Here is a 4,055-nt window from a genome sequence, read left to right as displayed (position 1 = left end):
TTGTCCAGTTGCCTGCTTTGATCAAACTGACCAGTGTAGACTGAATTAGCCTGTAAACTAGGATTTGAACGAATTGACCAGTTGCCTGCTTTGATCGAACTGACCAGTGTAGACTGAATTAGCCTGTAAACTAGGATTTTATCTAATTGACCAGTGAACTTGTTAATCCGTTGATCTCCAAGAGACAAGTTGCCGTGCTTGTACAATGCGCGTTTATTTATACTCAAACGACCGAAGCTTTTCTTGTAGTGCATCGGTACATTTGCCGTTGGTATTTTTGATACTTGTTGTCTTTTGTTGCTATTGTTCGCTTGGGTGTAATTTCTGTGCTTTGTGTTTTCGTGCGTTCTTGAATTCGTCGTGCTTTGTATTTAGTTCAACCAAAGCTTTCAAGCTTGTCTTGTTTACAAACGTGTTTTGTTTATATAGTGCTCGTGTTTGTGCTTTTAATATTTATATTTATTTATTAATAAATAAATAAAAAAAAGATGAAACAAAAATTAATAAAACAAACAAAAATAAAATATATATATAAATAGTGAATAAATAAGGTGCGTATATTCTTCACTTACTTAATTACATTTTTTTTGTATTTCAAGTTGTGTTTTAGTTTTGTTGTTTTATTATTTTTTTATTTTCCTCAGGTTTGTTTACCAGTCATGCCCGCGGCTCATTGACGCATGGAATGCAGGTAATATTGTTGTATTATGATCCTGATAAATATTTAAATAAATTTTATCCTTCCCAGGTTGTACGCTGAACTTTGTTGAGAGTGAGTTGGTTTCTGATTTTGTCCGCAACGGTGTTGGTGTTGCGTTTTCTGCTGACGGACTGACGTCAGATTTGTACAAAAGTATATGTATGGTTGAAATTAGTTCGTACCAATTTCAACCTTTACAAGCCTTATATTCCTTGAGGACATTAACCAGCTGAATAGATACACCTTCTCTGTAAAGCGTTCGGACATTCCAGGTGCATATTTTTAAATCGCGTTCCTTAATACGTTTGTTTTTGTCGTCATCAGTAGATCGTTTCCTTATCCGAGGCTTCCTCTTCGTTTGCATTGAAAGAATTTTTTAAATGGTGAGTTCCAAGCCCGACGCATAACCTTATATATCCCTGAGGTGGATTTCGCTGCACACATTAGTTCACTACGCACGGATGATTGTAGCTATCCAGGGGGGCCACGTGGAGGCTGTGTGTCAACTTGGAGAGAATGTTGACAAGGATCGCGCTGGCATTTACCATGTTTAATGCAATCAGACACTTTACCTTGTATGTTCAATCCCATCCCATCCGAACGCTCTTAACATTACTGTTAAATAACCGCAGCTTTGTGTGCTGGAAGAGTATTGAAGAGCTCCAAACTTTATTCAATAACGAAAAGGCGGAGCATGCCTTATTGATGCGACTTTGGACTGCTCCACCACCGTCCGGCGATATTATACTGCCTAAGTATGTGAAGCTGTTGACGTTATCGATTTCTGTATCGTCCAGGTTAAGTTTACTGGTAGGGTCTGAATTATTTATCTTCATTGCCTTTGTCTTTGCCGTGTTCACTATAAGACCAACTTTACGTGATTCGTGAACTAAGTCGTTGATTTTATCTTGCATATCGTTCTGCCAAGTTGAGAGAAGGCAAATGTCGTCAGCATATTCTAGACCCTCGAGGTGGTTTGAAAGCCTCCAGCGTATACCTAGTTGTGACTGGGCAATAGCTTTAGTAAGGACATCGTCTAACACAATTAAAAACAAAATAGGCGACATTAAACAGTCTTGTCGAACACCTGAAGTAGTGGCAAATGGGGTTGACGGTTGTCCATTAATGAAGATTCTGCACCTGAAATCGTTATATTGTGCTTTAATGAATTCGACAACTTTTCCGGAAATACTCCTTTGTGAGAGAGAGTTCCAAATGCAGCCTCTATTGACACTGTCGAAAGCGCAGTTGTTGTCGATAAATAATATGTTTATGGCTGTCCGCCATTCAGCAGATTGTTCGACGATGATCCTAAGGGTGTTAATCTGTCCCACGCACGAACAATTTGGTCTAAAGCCTGCCTGCTGTCTACGAATACTGTCTTCGAGTTTAAAGTTGATGCGAGAGAAGAATACGAGTTAATATTTTCGAAGGAACTGACAGCAACATAATGACTCTGTAATTCCGGGATTGGCTCAGGTCACCTTTCTTAGGTAATACGTTCAGCAAGCCTTTCAGCCAATCGTTTGGAAGACGAATGTTTTCCCATATGCTTTTCAGGAGAGGTTGAATCATTTTAGCGGTAGTCGAAGGACAAGCTTTTAACAGTTCCGCTGTGATATTATCTGGACGAGCTTATTGTTCTTTAAACTGCCTATAGCTTGAACAATGTCTTCTTCATCAGGTACTCTATTCATAACAGATGTACTGCGACTGTTTAGGCTGGAGAAGCTGCTTTGTTCAGCCGGTGTGACGGTGTTGGTAATAGTGGTAGTATTGTTACAAAGAGATTCTGAAAAATGTTCCCTAAAATGTTGAAGCTGGTTTTCGGTGGATGTGAGAAGTCGGTCATTTTTGTCCCGTCCACGATAAAGCCACGATAAAACCAGACACGATATTGTGCCTGGTTTTAACACCTTTTTAACAGGAATGCATCTTTTTGAACCTGTTCTACGACTTTTAAGAAAGCGCTATTTAATTTTTTGACACTTGGGATTAGTGATATTTCTTGTTGGCATTTCTTAGCGCGATTTATGAATCGGAATATATACGCAACAAGTGCATGAGCTTTATGTATGATGACTGAGCAGCGACCAGTTTCAAAATTGCGTTTGAGGGTTCTTCCGATACGATAAACACAGCTCTTGTTTTACTTGCTTCTAGAGATTCTTGCTCCAAAGTCAGTGTTGGCACTATTTTAATTGGCCATTTGACAACATCTTGTGACAGGTATTCAGGTCCAATTGGCCAAGTTGAACTGACTAGTTCAGTAACTTTACAGCCTTTGGATACTATGTCAGATGGATTGTGCTGTGGCTGGACGTGCCGCCACGTTATATTTGTTGACCATTCTTGTATCTCTGAAACCCTGTTCACCACGAATGTTGAAAGTGTAGACGGATGCGTTTTGATCCAATGTAGTGTAATCGATGTATCGATCCAAAAAGTTACCTGGTCGATGTTGTGATGGAACATTAAACGGATTCTATTCCACAATTTGGAGAGCAAATATGCAGCGCATAACTCCAACCGAGGTAAAGATTTGGTTTTCAGTGGAGCAACTTTTGATTTAGCAGTAAGTAACTCACACTTGAAACCATTTGACATCTCATATCTTACATATAGACAGCAACCGTATGCTTGCACTGATGCATCAGCGAAACCATGAATTTGGCATATAACATTAAAATTTAAATTAACATATTTGTTAATTTAGCTGTTTTAAATCATTCTTAAAGGCCTGCCAAGCAGTGTCAAGACGCATGGATATGGATTCATCCCAGTCGAGTTTCTGTAACCACAGCACTTGCAATAAAATCTTTGCTTTCACAACAATTGGGCACAATAAGCCAAGAGGGTCGAATAGACCAGCTGATATTGATAAGATATTTCTTTTTGTTGCACGCAAATTTAGGTAGGTGTCGTCCATCTGAAACCTAAATACTTTTTTTGTGGTATGCCTAGTGTTTTTGTTGTGTCAATATCGGTTATATTTAATGATTTCTTCTGCTGTTTATTGTCTGATAGGTGGAGTGGTTTGAGAACCATTTAGTTAACTGGAATCCAGGTGTCTCCAGAATTTGTATGATTTGCCTTCGAATTATTTCGAGTTCATTAAATGAATCTGTACCTGTCAGCAAGTCATCAACATAGAAATCGGTTTCGAAAAACATTGAAACCAATTGGAAGCGTTGATTGATTAAGATCACTTAGATGGCGTAAACATCGAGTTGCTAAAAATGGTGCAGACGATGTTCCGTATGTTACAGTGTTCAATTGGTAAGTCTTCAATTCTTCGGTTGGGCTTTCCTTGCACAGAATGACTTGAAAGGCGGGATCTGCCTCGTCAATCAGA

The sequence above is a fragment of the Teleopsis dalmanni genome, chromosome 1 (genome assembly GCF_002237135.1).
Source record: "Teleopsis dalmanni isolate 2A chromosome 1, ASM223713v2, whole genome shotgun sequence".
Taxonomy (NCBI): domain Eukaryota; kingdom Metazoa; phylum Arthropoda; class Insecta; order Diptera; family Diopsidae; genus Teleopsis; species Teleopsis dalmanni.
Note: the sequence above shows the minus strand (reverse complement) of the source record.